The 16441-nt window shown below is 40.0% G+C and overlaps 1 protein-coding gene across 9 annotated transcripts in view; it reads right to left on the bottom strand.

Annotated features, from left to right (window-relative positions):
• Window positions 1-16441, bottom strand: part of Zbtb20 (zinc finger and BTB domain containing 20) — a 733810-nt gene that overhangs the window by 158894 nt on the left and 558475 nt on the right. For all 9 annotated transcript variants that reach the window (XM_038344647.1, XM_038344639.1, XM_038344649.1 and 6 more), the window contains one exon: window positions 6630-6669. The gene's annotated coding sequence lies outside the window, so the exon portion shown is untranslated. The remainder of the gene's footprint in view (window positions 1-6629; window positions 6670-16441) is intronic.

Raw genomic sequence — 16441 nt, 5'->3', positions numbered from 1 at the left:
CGTAGATGTTGCTCTTCTTTTGCTCTTAGAGTACCTGGTACTTCCATCTTATGATAGTAAGTGTAAGCATCTTATGATTGAAAGTATATGCTCTTTGTCTGACCAGTTAATTAATATCTGCCCTATAGCCCTCAGATTATAAGATCCAGGAGGAGAGACAATGCCTATTTTCTTCACCATTATATTTGTAACATTAGTAGACACTTGTCTGTGTTGAATGAAATTTGGCCATGGATTTTAAGAACAGATGGTCCCAATTCAAAGTTCTATCTCTAACACTTATTAAGTATTTGTGGAAAAATTAATCAACATGGTAAATCTCAGTTTCCTCATTTGCACAATTATAGTAAGAGCATATTCTTAATAGTGTACTTTAAAAAGTTAAATCAGATAACTGTTTTAAATAGCACAGTATCCAGAGCAAGGCAGTTATTCAATAAATGTTGCTACTATTAATTTAATCAGAGATATGAGCATTGTATTTTTTTCCCATAGGTTTTATTTAGTTCATCAATTTTATTTTTGTCTGATTCCTTCAAGTTCTAACTGTAGTAATTTGGAGATTCTGAAAAGCCACCAGAAGGGATCTAGAACAACCACAGCACTACTGACTCTGACCCCAGCATGTCCCCTTAGACAAGTGCGAGTTTGTCCTACTGGTTCCATTTCCAGTTTTATCTCATTTCATCCTCCTCTTGCTCTCCAGGTAGATGAAATCCAGAGATGAAATATCCTGTTGGTGAGATAGCCCTTGGTCTGTATTTCAAATTAAGTCCAATGGATCTGTCACACTGTCTATTAGCAAAATTTTACTATCTTTCTTTCTTTTTCTTTCTACTCAGACTAGTGAAGATTAGTGACCTGGCAAGGTGTTGCTCACATCTGCATACACTTCTCATGCTTTGAGCATGTAAAGCAGAGGCAGGAGGGTCATGGAGCTCATTTTGCCTTTACCATTATGTTATGTTACATCTTCCAACCAACAGCCATAAAAATTATTTTCTCAGTTACCATTTTTCCTATTGCTTGAAGATTTATTTCTGTATTAATGAATGAATTGTGTACATGATGTGTATATGGGTCAGAGGACAACACTGTGGAGGAGATCCTCTCCTTCTACCTTTCCATGGGTTCTGGTGATTGAGTCACAAAGCCAAGCTTGTATTACCAATGATGCTTTGACCTGGTGAGTTACCTCTCAGGTCTTTTTTAAAAATCATTTTTAAAATGTAAGATGATGATACTTGAAGCAAAACATAACCTAAGTGTTAGAATCTTGGAGTGGTCCTTAAGTAACACTGGTCTTCCTCATTTAAGATCTAAACCTGGTTAAAGAAAAAAACATTTTTCAAGATTCAGCTGCATCACATTTAACATGAAAAATTTCAGCTCTCAGGACGCAGTTTTAAGAATGAAATCCTATTGTACTTTCTGGGTTATAGTATTCCATTTGGAATTTTGTCACTTATTGTCTAATGTGCATATAAAAATATTCAACAGTTTTAACATCTTTTCTTAACTCAACTTTAAGTTCCTTTAGAACAAGCAAGGGTAATAACTATAGATTTCAACTCCATTAAACATACATGATTCTTCACAAAACATGGCAAATGCCTAATATCTTATAGAATGAATGTGGTTGGGGCTAGTCTACTGAACAGTGTCTGTTGTGAAAACCCAAGTCATAACTGTTTGTTAGGAGTTAGCAGACAAGTAGTTTCTGAAGGGGCACCGGAATGGCCAAAGAAAGCAAAGATTAACCCAATTATGGTGGCACAGGTCTGTAACCCTGTGCTATATAACAACCTTGTTAAGAGACAGAGAGAAACAGCTGGGGAGCAAGAGAGTTAAGGAAGGAGAAAAGAAAGGAAAGAAAAGGCTAATAGAAAATTAATATAAAGCTAAGATCGCTGAGCTGAGTATTAATCCTTTCCTGGGCTTTGCTTTAACATTAATAATATACTCCTTCGTTTTCTCTGGGGGAATCGACTTCTCGGTCCAGTGACAGAAAGGAAAGTGAGACTCAAGCAGAGGGAGGCGATGTCCCTGGCTGTGGCGGACTGGTCTGCGGCGTACTTTACTTTTCAGAATTAGCCAAAAGATTAAAAATTAAATAGTCTTTACAACCACAGGGCGGGGAAATGAAGAGGAAGGGTCTTGAAAATGGTGCCTCAGTAATGAAAGACACAGAATATTTTAAAGATCACTGAATTTAATTTATTCAACCTAAATGCATAAAAGTACAGGTGGGGACATTATTTATGCAGGTATATGCAAATCACTTTATAAAATAGGCAAAGCCCTTCTGCTTTTTATAAGTTGCCAAGGTGGTTCCTGATATTTTAAAAGCTATGCACCTTTAACGTGATTTCCTTGGAGCTGGAATCCCTCATAGGAGTCACAGTCATTGTCAGAGCAGGTTTGCCACCCCCCCATCCTCCGGGACATTTTACAAGGCTCTCAAAACCATCGCAAAAAGAGTGGTTTCCACAGAGATGTGACTCGAAAAATCCCTTGGAAATTGCTGAGGAACAAGTCACAGTGTTCAAAGCAGAGAACATAGGCTTTGAAAACATGAACCCATCTGACCCCTTGAATTGAGTACAGTGAATTCCTGAGCTCTGAAACATGGGGCCCGGCTGTGCATGCCATATTGGTGCTATAAGACTGGCAGTAGGTTGGCTGTGGCATGGTCTATTTCAAACTCCTTCACAGTGCCCAGTGTTGCATGTTCCCAGATGACATTTGGTTGGCAGAAGCTGGGCCTCCAAAGCTGGCAGTCTGGAATGCAGCCCACTGTGTTTTGACAAACACATAATTGACCATCTGATCACCAGCCTACGTTCTGCACTCAGGTCACTGGGGGAGCTGGGCTTTTAATAGGTCCCTACTCCTCGTCTTGTTCATCTTCTCAAACCTTTCTAGAAAGCAATATAGAGACAACTTAAACACGCCTACACATATACTCCAGTTTGCAAAGAGAACATGGTACGTGAGACACAAGCTGCTGAAATTCTCCTTTAAATTGTCCTGGCAGCCCAAAGTGAACAAGAGAAAAGCACACTTATGGTGAACTCTAATTCAGAGAGAAGGAATGAATATACTGAATTGTTTCAACACCCGGCTGTGCATAAGTTGCAATTCAGTTCAATGGCTTGGAAATTTTGCTTAGAAAAAGGCAGCAAAGGAAAGATGACAGAAAATCGGGGATTGATTGACTTTAGAGAGCCATTATTAAGAAATGCTTTTGTCTTTTCTATATTCTCTTTCCTCCTATCTCATTCTTAATATGGGCAGAAGACCCTCCTATATTCCAAGACCAATAGACAGCAGCTCAGATGGAGGTGAGGCACACACTGAGATCTTCGGTGGAGCACCCATAAGGATGGTTTGGCTTTAATTTTGGGACTGCATCACATCATCCTTTCTCCCAGAAGGCGAGGATTATTCAGTGGATAAAGACATGCTGGAATTACACAATTACTAACGCCTACGCCAGTACTCCTAAGTAATCTCCCTTCTCCACTCTATCTACTGCACAGGTCAAATCTTAAGCAATTTCTTTAGATTTTTAGAAAATATCTTCAAGGCTCTAAGATCAAGTCTAAACTCCTTTGCTTGGTGTCAGAGACCCTTTGGCCTAACTCCTGCCTAATTGCTAGTCCTCCATGCTCTAGTACACCAGAGTACTCAATGCCTAGATCTGGCAGGTACTTTACGCCTCCACACTTTTAAATATGCTTGCTTTTTGCCCTGACAATGAGCCCGTTTCTTTTCTCTCTTGTGCTCACTTGGTAAACCCCTACTCACTACTTTCAGTTGGTGAGTCAGCTTGCACCTCCTATATGGGTAGGCACCTGTAAATCCCTGCAGTCCAGGGCCTGTCACAGAGCAGCTTTCACACACGTGCCCGTCTTCCCGTGGAGACTGCGAGGGCTTTTGTCTTTCTCTTTTTGCATTGTCGTGGGTCAAGCCCAGGCCTGTGCTCCTGTTCCACTTCACTGAGCTCTACCACAAGCACTCTAGCATGAGCTGTACCCCCAGCCCCAGACTGTGCCACTTGTAATGAAATGTAGTATTTCTCATTTATCTCAGAGTTCCCAGAACCGAGCACTGTTACAAGCTTTCTATAAACGTTTGTTGACTGAAAACTAAATAAAGGACTGTGAATAATTAATCAGATCCACGCCATGCAGTAGCAGTAGCTCTCAAAGCATGGTAGGCGACTACCAGCAATGTAGTGAAGGTGGAAAATCCCAGGGGTGAAGCATTTTCTGATGGTTATCACAGCGGCTGGGATGAGAGTAAGACAGAGGGAAGGAGGCTGCGATGCAGCATCTCTTTTTAGCAGAGAATGTCAGTAAGGGCACATATGACCACTGTTCCAGTGATTAACTGCTAATATTATAAAGTACTGTCCTGAGAACATGTCTGCGTCTGCATGGAGGGATAGCTTACAAGAACTGGGCTTCCCAAACACACCTAGTCTTTTTCATCAAGGCGGCATGGCAGGTTGTAGCGTTTCCTTTCTGTTTCTGCTGAAGAATAACGAGACAGAAAACCCTTGCAAGAAAGAATGGCATGTATTCAACTCATATTTAAATCTGGGTCAATTCCAGTTTCGGACATTGGATGCAGTGCCAAGGACAGAAAGTGAAAAGGGACTGAAATTTGCACCTGTCCAAGGGAGGTCATCGAAGAGGCACTTGGGACTAAAGGCACTGCGGGGGGGGGGGGGGGGAATGTTCTGGTTTGTTCCTAAGGAACTTTTCTTCTGCTTTTGATGGGCCTCTAAGGCACCACCTTCGGAGCCATCAGCTGTGTCTGTTGGGGCACTTGAGGACACAAGACTGTTACTGGCCCTGTCATCCTGCTGGCATAAAGGCAACTTGAGGATTTCTAACAAGTGAAGCAAGCATGAAGCCTGGCCTGGGGTGGGACAAGGTCATGAGTACATGAATGGACTATTAGCTTGTTACAGGTTTTTCTTTTCCCCGCCTTACTTCTGCTTTAAAGATTTAAAAAGAAAGACAGAAAGAAGGAAAGAAAAAGGATCTACTTGGAGCTGCTTTGCTGATGACTGATGCAGCCCAGAATCAGCCTCACACTTTCCTATGAGCTGGACACAGCCTTTTAACTACAGGTCTCCCCTCAGTTTCTACTAAGTGACACGGGTCTCCTACATGGTTTGTGTCTGGGGCTTGTCCTAAAGCACTGATGTCATAATAGCTGAGCCAGGCAGGCAGGAGTATATCGTGCTGACTCATTCTGGTGATGTGAGGATTAATGCCTTGTCTAACACCGAGCTATTATGCGAATTGTTTTTACACAAAAGAACTGTTACAGAAAGATTTGCCAGTCAGAGGACTAGAAATATGCAGTGCTAGATAACAATGGAGGGAAGGGTATGAAGATACACTGTGGTAAACCATGAGCGTGCACACTGACATCCTCCAAAACATTAGCAGACCAACTCTATCAACACAGAACCGGCAGTAAGAATGCTTAGGGGCAGGTAGGACTTTGTCCGTTGTAGACCACCAGCACCCCTCTTTGGTGTTCTCCATCCATCCACCCATCCATCCATCCATCCATCCATCCATCAATCTCCTTTCTACATCCGATAAAATGTCACACTCGACTTCAGCATCTTTTGGTAAATTGTACTTTCTTAAATATGCTTGCCACAAGTTTCTAGGATGTTAGTAGAAGCCATACACAAGTGGAACCAGAGACCTCTTTTGGTGCAGATCATTACAACCCATAAACTACCACAGAGTGAAGAGTCGGTGACACAATGTGAAGAAGGGACAGAGGGAAATGCAGCTACAGGGACACCCATGGTTACTTAGGCTATGAGCTGACTGCCTCTCCCAGTAGGGTTTCTTAGGTGGTGCCTCTGGTAGTGACTTGATTATTTGGTTTCATTGCCCCAGAACCTCTTCCAAGCAGTCCAAAGTAATATTTATCCAAATCTGCTCAGTGTGACTCAGTTTGGTCTTTAAATAATAAATGTTCTCTTTTTCATTTAAAATCAAGGTCCCCCACATTTCTCCCCCCAAATTGTCCCTTCTTTTTCTGGAAAGAAATGATACACTCTATTGAACCTTCTGGCACATGTGAATCCTGGATTTCTTTTATTTTTCTTCCTAGACTTTATAATTTTGCACAAATTTTTAGCCTATTTACTTTTCAGTATTGTACTTCTTGGTAAAGGGATATTATAAATTTTGTCAATAAATGAAAGCTCTGATCTAGAAATTAAAATTAAAAATGGTTGGACCTAGGGATGAGTGAATAACTGGAGAATAAATAATTGCCCACTGATTGACAGTGGAGCAAAGCCCAACTGTTGCTGAGATCTGGCTGTGGACTGTAAGCTTCAGTTCAGAAGAGCAGCTGCAGAGAGGGAAAGGGCAGTCTTTTCAGAAGGCAACGGCTGGGCTCTGGGCTCTCTCACAGAGGACAACTCACCAGTACACTAATAGCTCCAAGCAGGAAAAACACTGAAGCATACTAAATGGATGCTGGACACCACAGTGAAAGCCAACGAGGAAATACGACACCAAAGCCCAGAGCTTCGCAAATCCAACACTTTCATTAAAGGTAGAAAAACCACTTTTACTTACATAAAGAGCAGGAACAGGCAAAAGACTGATGGTCAAGGAACTGAAAATGAAAGAAAAAACAAGGAATTAAACACAAAACTGAATACAGCAAGGAACACAAAACCTTGAGATAATGATGGGACTTATTGCTCCCAAATTTTGTCACCATAGGCACAAAATTATTAATATCCAGCTTCAGACATTTTCAAGAGTTGTAGTCTCCTTGCTCTGACTGCTGCCAGTATATCCTAGTATAGAAACTGCCACGACCTTTCCTGTCATTTTCTCAGATCCCCAACAGACAGCTTTTCTACAGGAGTGATACTGCTTAGTACAGTATTCTTAGTACTTAAATTCTTTAACTTTAATTAAAAGCAAAATATTCAGATCCTTAGTCACACAGTCATATTCCAAGTGCTCAGGAGCCACGTGTGGCTTTCAGTGGCCTTACCTCACACAGAACATTTCTGTGCTGCAGAGAGCTCTATTGTTTATGGAGACATTGTGACAGCGTGGTTGGAACAAAAACTTCGGCACTCCAAACACGGCTCTCATGATGACACTTTTCAGGTTTGGGGGAAATGCGCCATGATAGTTTCACATCCTATGTTTACAAGTTTAATTATTCTCCCTTACAGTACTCAAACTACACAACAAATACCAATTACTACTGGAATATCACCAGAGTTGTGACAGATCCTGTTCTAGACAAAGAAACCAAGATAACAGAAACCTTTCCACTAAACCCCATATCTCATGAGATTATGTACTGCCAAACTGTGGCCACCTGACAGGACGTTCTTAATCACTCCACAGAAAGCCTCCAAAAGTATCAAAATGAGTTTGTTAAAGGATAGTAACTTGAAGGATGATCCTGAAAAAGGCCAAAGCAGAAAACTAAATTCAAGAGCCCTCACTTCCCAGGTTTTCTGGACAAATGCACCATGGTAGAGATTGCTCTCAGGAAACATGTTCCCCGCGTGGTCAGCGTGAAATCTGTCTGTGCCCATGCAGCTGTGAATGGTGGTGATCCCAGCAGGGCAGCAGGAGCTGAGAAGAAAACCTGCAGCCCGACTCACAGTGTGCACCAGTGCCAGGGACACCTGGGGCTCTTGTGCTTTAACATTTTCTCACAAAACTGAGAGGGTTAATGAAAACTGCAGGAAATTAGATTATGTATGAATTATTAAAAGTCTTTACAAACTGGAAATACAAAACAAAAAGGGGCTAGTGTTCAAAGACTATAGTTTTGTATATTCATGTCTTCTCTACAAGCCAAGACACTGAGGTACTGCACTGTGTATATTTTTGCCATTTTACCTCCTCCCCTATCCCTTATCTTCAATTTTCTTTCTTCTTCCCCCATTCTTTGAGCACAATTTCTAATTTTGGGGGGGAAAGGGGAAATATGATTAGTGATTGTTCTATAAAACGTACTGAATTAGCACTTATTTGTTACATGTTATAAACCAAATAACGTTCAAAAATGGATTATGAGCTTTGAAAACTGTATCAGGTGTTTTTATTCTTACATCTGAGCAGGTAAGGTTTACATTTGAACTTTAAGGAGCAATTATTCACAACATTAGTTAAAATTAAATTTTGATGATAGAACATTATCAGCTTGACTAACACATGTGAAGACTAACAAACTATCTCCCTTGGTGTCAAATGATACACAGGCTGCCAATGACAAAAATCTAAGATGGAGAGAAAAATTACAGTGTGTATTACAGTTTAAGAGAAAACAAAGTTAGATTGCAAATTTTGGGGATATAAGTTTGTCCTGGTATATTAAAGCAAAACAATAAAAGCATTCCCAAATTTAATATTAAGGCTAAAAATTTAATTTCACAGTTCATGTAAAATTCATAAGTGTCCATAACTGTCAAAGAGGTCCCTCCTTCTTGATTGAATTACAATCTGTTATGTGATTTTACAATATGTATTAATCTACATAGATTTACTTCTGCTCAGTTGAAACTGTATTGATACATGCCCTTTCCACCTGAGTGATATGTACCTTATATGTCTGTAAGTTGTTTTCATATGAAATGCAAAGAATTAAGTAGAATAGTTTTGCATAGGATTTAAAACATTTGCATTGAACATTCCAGGTTCAACACACAAATGTGTAGCAAAGGATATAAAACTTTGAAGGCCAAATAATTCAGGACATTAAAACACAGCAGTGTGTGCACTCACCAAGTGAGGGGCAGGAGGAGTGATGTGTATTGATGTCTAATCTTAGTTTTGTGATACCAAAAGTGTCAATCTCCGAGGACCTAGTTGTAATTTAATTGTAACTGAAATGGTTAGTTCACCTAATTTCAATTTACATAATGTTCTAGGGCAGTGCCTTTTAGCATTTAGAGATGGTGCAGGCTCCTGGGAGAACCCTTGTCTGAGAAAGTTCAAAACCAACAGATTTCAATGAGCCCATGCATGACCCCTCTAGGCTGCTTACCCATGGCTTGGGGGAGGCTGGGGGAGGAAGCAAAGAAAAGTTTCTTTAAATTGCCTTCAGAAAGTTTAAAACAAGCATAATCTGATGCTGGGAGGAAAGAAAATATTTAAAAACGAGCTCTGTAAGTAGGTAAAGATGTGTGATTACAGAAATACAAGCACCTTTAAGGTCCCCTAGACCTCTATCTGCCTGGACCTTTATAATATTTTCCTCATTCATTATTATTAGCATATATTAATTGTATGAAACAATTGACCTCATTGTAATACTTCTATGATTCATATAATGCAATTTGACCATTGTCCAGCCAGGATAATTTCTTTTAAAATGTCCATGGCATAGTTACTACAATGGGTAGAGGAGTGTGGGGTGGAGAGATGAGAGTGGTGCAAAGGACCCCATGTCTTTCAGGCATCTGGTAAAGAAAGGCTTCTCGAGTTTGTATTTGTGTCAGCCCAGGGATGTGCAGGGAGCAAGCAATATGGGGTGCGCAGAACCACCAATACTAAGACATGGCAGTCTTCCCTGACGGCTGGTTTCCCTTGAGGGTAAATAACTTAGACCGTTGTTTGTGCATGTATCCATTTCCCCATTAACTTTTTCTTGGATGTTTTGGAAGAAACAAAGCAGATGCTCTTGGCCTTGCATTACTCCTACTTTAGCAAAACAAGCAAGAACATACCAAGGAGGGGAAAAAAAAACATATGTATTTTCAGGGGTAATACTTGAGACCTCCCTGACGTGTCCTGCCTGTGGCACACTGGGCAGTGCCCAGCAGGCATCCTGAATGTTGGACCACTCTTGAGGCCTGCCTGAGTGCAAGGGTGAGAAGCACTGGTAGTGAATCCCTGAACCCACGCTATAAGGAAGAAATACCGTTACCCTGCACTTATTAGAAAAAAGAGGAGATTTCAGAAATTAGGAAACTTACCCCAAATCAACTGGCCTGTAGGTCTGCACCATTCCAAAGTCCACGTACTTTTACCACTAAATTATACCACCTTTAGGTGCTTCCCACTTGGTTTTCCCTTGAAATCTGGCCTCATTCAGGATTATGCATGCTGGTTTATGCTTCACTTTGGAAGGAGGTAGGTTTGGCTTGATTTGCATTCTAAATATTTCACAGCGGTAAAGGAAAGCTATTATTATACCCATTTTATGGTGAGGAAGCTGAGCTGCTCGCCAGCTGAGGTATCTGGCTGGGTTAAAAACAGAAGTCTGGTTGTCAGTTTTTTACTCTGAACCAGCTTGGAGCTCAGGCGATGTTACCGTCCAAGTGGGCTCTTCTGCATATGGGGTTAACGCTGGGGGACAAAGAGGGAAATCAGCTTTGCTAAGAGGGAACAATAATAATTCAGTAATGAAATGAAAAAAAATAAGTCATCATAACTCACAAAATTGGTTACTCCAAGGACTGTGACTAGGGAAGGGAGTGCTTATTCATCACAGATGAATCAGAAAATTAGAATGTGTCACAGCTCTGATGACAGAGCTGAAGAATTCAGATGAACTCAAGTTCCACATTCATCCTTTCAGCTAAGGAGGGTAAAAGGTATGACAAGCAGACAGGAATGACCTCTTAGGCACGTCTTTAATCTACTTAGTCTTTTCAATATTCTTTCTAGAACTTGGGTGGGTTTATAGGATGGATATCCATATAGGATATGGATAGGGATAATGTTTAAATACTCTTCCAGTGCTCTCGAAATACTGTATTAAGTAATTCATATGTGGGAGTCATCCCAAACAGTAGAATGATTTTCCCCATATTTGCTAATATCATTTGACTTCCAGTATTTCCAAAGGCTGAGGGGCTATTGGAATTTTAGACACATGTGTTTCAAAGAATGAGTGCCAGCTCCATAGACTCCTGTCAATTGATATTCCATCTTCACACTGGATACATCATTTTCTTTATGTGACAGATTCAAGAAGTTTTATGCTAGGTTTAATGGCATTTCATGCACCCTGCATTTGGGAGTTTTTAATTCTCAAGCTTAGAAAAAAATTTTGTTTTAAACATAAACCTGCAGAAAGGTTTTCAAGTTAAAGACAGAGCACGGATGCACACTGATCCTTTGCAACTCTAGGCCCTTTGCAGTTATTGCAGTGTTTCCATTTCTTTTGGTCAATTAGAAAACATCATAAATGCTATAATACTCACTCATATGTTGAAGCCTGACTTACTAGACTGTATTGTTTTGTATCTATCTCAAGAAATAAAAGAATCATAAATATGTCATAACATAACTGAAGAACATCTCTTTTTAAATAAGGTAAACACAGGTGAAAAGAGAGGACATAAGACTGAAGTTCAGTAGTCGGCACAGTATGGCCTATGGAGTCTCTGCCAAGACACAGTTAAATACCTGCCCCTCCCTGTACAAGTCTCTTACTCTTCATGATGCTTATGGAACAGAGTCTGAGAAAACAAATAGTTAAAGCAGTGATTCTGTGAGAGGTGACAGGGATTGAATTTGTATGTAAGATGGGTTCTATCTTAATTATAATTTTTTATTCTCTGAGGATCTCATACATATATAGAAGGAAACATGATCATATCCATCATCAGTTCCTTCCCCTCCCCTTCATCCTGGCAACTTAAAAGTCGTTCCCCTCCCCCAAAAAGTAGATTTTAGGTACATTTTATAATCGAATTCCAGTTGCTCTCTGTGTGTTTTTCTAATTTCTGAAATATTAGCTTTTACAGTTTCTAAATGGACTGGGCATTAGGGTTTTTACCCTATAGTAATCTGACTTTTTTTCGGTGTGTTTGTGTGACCTTAATAGGTCTTTCACTGATGTCATGTGGCCAATTTATTAGAGGCACACAATGCTGCTCTAGCTTACCATTAATGTCATTTGCTATAGAGATTGTTGTTATAAGGCAAACACTCCAATAGTTCTCTATCCAGAAACACAGAGAATAACAAGTGAGTGGTGCAGTGGATCATAGACTAAATACGAACACACAGAAGCAGAGAGAAGTATCCAGATCAATGAGAACAGAGGGGAATCACTGATAAGATGGTTCCCTCAAATGGTTAAAAATACAAAGAAAATAGATGACACACATATCAAGAGATAGAAAGGAACCAGGTATATGGACCCAATGACTGACTAAGCCGTGGGGACAACATAAACAAGATCTGTGTTTTAAGGACTTTGGAGCAGTTTCTGCAATGCAGACTGCAAAGTGTTACTTTTGTCCTTGACATGAACAACTATTTGCTTAAAAGCATCCAAGACCTTTTGTAATCTGGCCCAAACCCATCTCTGTTTTTCTCCTCCACGGTTTCTTTATATACTGTGACAGACTATTCTGTTTTTCCCTGCGCATGCCTAAAACATCTATGTCTCCCAGCCTTTGCTGACAGTTCACACTTGAATCTCCCAAACCTTGCAAAGTGTGTTAAACACAGCATGACAGTCCAATGTTTGTTGAATAAATGTCATCTGTCTATTTTAGGAGACAAAGATGATAGAAAAAAGTCGTTAAATCAGTAAATAAATAGCACTAGAAAGAGAGGTCAAGGAAAAGTTAATTTTAGTGCTTTTGAGGAGTGGGGGCAAGATGAGCTTTGAGACTGGGAAGACTGGTGCTCTTTATTCCTGGGTCTAGCCAATGCTATGAGTCAGTTACTTTTTTGGGACCAAGTTTAAACCTCAAGGTTAAATGACCACAAATGCTCTGTCCATCAAGATAAAATGAAAAGTTGTGGTTACTTCCAAGCCAGTACAGTGGAATTAAAATATGCAGTGCCTGATTCAGAAACATATATGACAGAGCTTTTAAAACAGGCCTGTTTGTCCCAAAAAGAGCTACAGAAATAAAAGTAGCTGGTCCAAACTGTATGTTCATAGTTTTCTGGTTATAAGAAGAGTCATTACAGAGAGGATAATGATTGGCATTTCTGTCCTTGGGCCAAATGATATCAAATAGTTGAGTGAAGAGCTTAAGACTTCAAGATGAACACCCTAAATATGCTAAGTCGTAAATAATCATATAGACTGTAAAGAGTAGTTATGAAATTTCTTTCTTCACAGCTTTTTTTTAAATAGGAAAGATCCTCATCTATTCTGGATTGAAGAAATGCAGCTCTGCTTCCAGCCAGGGGGTGAATTCAATAACCCTACTAGCTCTACTTAGCCTTAGATGACAACAAAATCCGATAAAATGATGACCCTACAAATTACACAGAACCATAATACAGTTTAATAAAATGTATCCTAAACTTAAGCCGAGATTAGGCAATACAGATAGTAAGTTATTAAAATAAAAATAGTATATGTGGTACTTAGGTATTGGTTCAATTTACCAAGTGCCATGACACAAATAAAATCGAGGAAAAATGTCTTAGAATCGACTTCAGTTTTAGCATAATGGTGAGCTAGAGACCAACAACATTCTAACAGTTTATTCTTTACATCCCAGAAGTTTAGCTCACTTTTACATAAGTCTGGAATTGAATATGCATATTAACTAAATTTTCAATTAAAGAAAAAGATAGAACAAAAGTCCAGAATATAATATAAATGCTCAACGTTATTATTCCCAAATCTAACTTCAAAGAGATGAGGAGAGCCAGAGAACAGGTCCTGTAAATGACGAAAGGGTCCCATATGCTTTGGAATTCCCATGCACTGACTGACTCCCCGAGAGCTTGGGTAGGTCACTGGCTTTCTTGTCTTTAACCTTGCAGCTCTGGAACTCAGTAGAAGTGTCCATTACACACAGCACAAGGGTCAGATAAATGCTTCTGATGACCTTGTCTGAACCAAATTCATTTAAAGCAGTTTGCCATATTTCTTAAATAGAAGATGAGCCCATTCTATCTATGGCTCAGATTAGGACTGGCTCCCTGAACTACTGCCCAACTCTTAGAAGCAAAACAATGACACGTCCCAATCAACAGGCAGTCCATAGCACAGATTCAAGCAAGGTCAAAATATACACATATAAGAAATTAGCAGTGCACAGTATAGAAGAACGCTATTTCTAAAGATGGACTTTGACTATTAAAACTTTTGAGCAGTTCCTAACTTTTGTTAGAAACATGCAAACCTAGACACCCAGCCCCCCAAATCAACTTCAATGTAACTGGTAAAGAGAAATAAAAAGAGACCGAGAGAGGGAAATGTAGTTTTTTCCAACCCATTATTTTCATAAGAACACGAATCAAAGAGACAAACTATGCCAATTTCTTCATAGCTGACTTGTCAGGGGAGATTGTGCTTGCCTCACTAATGACTTCTTGAGACTGTTTATTGCTGTGATCAGGAGCTGGGAGGAGAGAGGTCTAGGACCTTTCAAAAGAGATATTTTGCTCAGTATCAGTGCAGAAAATAAAGTCAGCATTCAGCTACCTTGGATAACCTAACTAGTGTAATGGTTAGTACATGTAGCCATTGCTTTGGCTGTTTCAAACACCAGGAATGAACTGATCAGCAAAGGGTCAAGCTTGCCAGCAGCCTGGATTTTGAAAAGCTGTGGCACAATAGGCTTAATGCAGGTTGTTAGATTCATAAAGCTTGCTCCCCGCCTCCTTCCCTCCTTCCCTTCTGATTTCCACATCCATATTCTGATCACTAGGCAGCTGTAGAAAAATGACCGAGTGGACAGGGACTGTCTCTTTGTGGACATTCCCAGTCAACTGTAGCCTCCCCACAACAGTTTTTACTCAGTGATTGTTTTAATACTTCCTCTTAGGGAAATTTGCATTTTCTTAACTGTCTCTACAAGATCCAAATTTAGTTTTTTTCATAGGTAATAAAAGAGGTATTAAGCACACACACTCTCTCTCCCCCTCCCCGTGTATGTGCGATGATATTAGCCTTTATCCTGCACTCTTCAAAATTTCGATTTATCACCTGCTCTACCTCAAAAAAACAACTTTCGTTATAGCTCAAAATTTCAAGTAAAAATGTTTAAGACAGATACATACATGTTTTTCTCTTCAAATTATAAGCATTTTTTGATCTTCTGTTCAGACAGTCTATAAATAAAGTTTTGCTGTTAGTAACTTATGAGCAATTTATTCAGAAAGGAGACAACACCAGTGGTTTGCACTGGAAGTTCATAAGCATATTCATCACCCCCCATGGCCTGTCTCTATGAGTTTCTAGCTATTCACTAGCATAATCTCAGAAGACCTTACAATCTATCTCTTCTACCATGGAGAACCCATCCCCCTGTCACTATCTGGATTCCTGCAGTCACCTGTTAAGGGTGTGGGAGTGACAAGTGGTTGTTGGCTGCTCTTTACCCTCACACTTCTGAAAGGATTAGATCGTAAACAACCTAGTGGGAATCCTCCAGACCAAAACAGGGCTGAGTTGTGCTCTGCTACCTGGGAACCCATAGCAAGTTGTGAAAAAATTATGAAAATATAAGGGTTTCAGCCACATTTTTAGGAAGAAATTATGTTGCTTCTAAGATGAGACCTAAAAAAAAAAAAATAAGGCAAAAGAGAAGAACTCGAGAAGACAGGATTTTTAAGTGCAAGCAGAGGTAAATTTCAACATTCACTTTCAGCGTCTGTCAGTTTCCTGCGCCAGACTTCAAGGGAAGTCCATTTACCTCTGATCAATGATGCCCAAGCGACCCAGCACACAAAAGGGTTCCTTTCTCATCTCCAGTCATCCTAGCTTTCCTGTGACCCCACGATCTACTTCTTGGGAAGTGACCTACCACAGCTCCACAGAGCTAGTAACCCTTATACTAAGCATTTGTATCCCATGTCACACATTTCCTCAGTATCTTAAATGACGCAGCAGCAGTGAGATCATATGAATTTTACCTTGTCAGTAGGAAAGCTTAGCACTGGAGGAAAAGGACTATATCTGTCCTAATACATCAAAACAGTCACAGAACCCTAAAATCTCTTCAAATAGCATTTTGTCCAACGGTAAGGAAATATTTTTTTTTTAAATCCTTGAATGAAACCCTTCTTCTCAATCATTGAGATTCTTGCAGTGTCCACTCTCAGTACCAAACAATGCCCAGTGAGGAGGCAGAGAAGCTTGACCTCTAGAGAGAACACTGAAAAGGTACTGCACTTTACTGGAAACAAAACGGGAAGAAGGGCCTCAGCTTCCTTCCCTATTCTGAACAGTGTCAAGAGGAGGGCTGCGCAGAGAACGAAATAACTCATCTTTTTTCCATTTCAAGGAACAGACTCATGTTTTCCAGATTTATTTTTGCCAAAGTGAATGCCTTTAAAATTCTTACGATAACTGTTTTCTAACTTCTCAGAACAGGAGAAAAGGCTGAACATGATGGTGGTGGTGACTGAATGGAGTCAGCTGGTCAACGTGATGGAACTGAAAAAGCTTTAACAGAATATGTCCACGTGCTGCAGAAAAA

The sequence above is a fragment of the Arvicola amphibius genome, chromosome 10, assembly GCF_903992535.2.
Source record: "Arvicola amphibius chromosome 10, mArvAmp1.2, whole genome shotgun sequence".
In the NCBI taxonomy this organism is placed as follows: Eukaryota; Metazoa; Chordata; class Mammalia; order Rodentia; family Cricetidae; genus Arvicola; species Arvicola amphibius.
The sequence above is the reverse complement of the archived record's forward strand: the minus strand, read 5'-3'. Positions and strand labels throughout refer to the sequence as shown.